The sequence below is a fragment of the Mandrillus leucophaeus genome, unplaced genomic scaffold, assembly GCF_000951045.1.
Source record: "Mandrillus leucophaeus isolate KB7577 unplaced genomic scaffold, Mleu.le_1.0 Scaffold109, whole genome shotgun sequence".
Classification (NCBI taxonomy): Eukaryota; Metazoa; Chordata; class Mammalia; order Primates; family Cercopithecidae; genus Mandrillus; species Mandrillus leucophaeus.
Genome location: NW_012099098.1, coordinates 767,482 through 768,337, shown reverse-complemented (window position 1 = coordinate 768,337; position 856 = coordinate 767,482). Strand labels below are relative to the sequence as shown.

At 51.5% G+C, this 856-nt stretch overlaps 1 protein-coding gene across 1 annotated transcript in view; it reads left to right on the top strand.

Annotated features, from left to right (window-relative positions):
- SLC27A4 (solute carrier family 27 (fatty acid transporter), member 4) overlaps positions 1-856 on the top strand; it is a 30,879-nt gene that overhangs the window by 22,233 nt on the left and 7,790 nt on the right. The gene's annotated exons all lie outside the window — the stretch shown is intronic.

Here is an 856-nt window from a genome sequence, read left to right as displayed (position 1 = left end):
TGGGTTCAAGTGATTCTCCTGCCTCAGCCTCCCCAGTAGCTGGGATTACAGGCACGTGCCACCACACCTGGCTAATTTTTGTATTTTTTTTTTTATTAGAGATGGGGTTTTGACATGTTGGCCATGCTGGTCTCGAACTCCTGACCTCAGGTGATCTGCCCACCCTGGCCTCCCAAAGTGCCCGGCCTTATTTAATAATTGAAATGTAGATAGCCACATGAGGTCATACTGGACAGCGCCAGTCTGGGCCCTCACCTGGGATGGCTCATCTCTGCTCCACATGGCCTCTCACCCTTTGGAAGGCTAGACTAGCCCCAGGGCACCCCTAAGTGGGTAGAGGTGGAAGATGCAAGGTCCCCCGAGGCCTAGACTCACCCGGAACTCCTACAACATTGTGTTTACCACCTTCTGTTGGTTAAAGCAGGTTGTAAAGCCAGTCCAGATTGAGGCCAGTGGAGGTTGAAAAGAGCTCTTGCCAGAAGTGCCAAAGCCACATAGCAGAGGTGTGTGTGTGTACAGGGAGGGGAGGAACCTGTAGCCATTTTTGGTAGTCTGTCTCATCCAGGTTCCAACCCCACTTCTATCACCCTGAGCATCAGTCTTCTCATCTGTACAGGATTAATACCATTGATTGAAAGATGCGGCCAGGCGTGGCAGCTCATGCTTGTAATGCTAGCACTTTGGGAGGCTGGGGCGGGTGGATTGCTTGAGCCCAGGAGTTCAAGATCTGCGTGGGCAACATGGCGAAACCCTGTCTCTACTAAAAAAAAAAAAATTAGCCAGGCATGGTGGTGCATACCTGTAATCCCAGCGACTCAGGAGGCTGAGACAGGAGAATTGCTTGAACCCAGGAGAC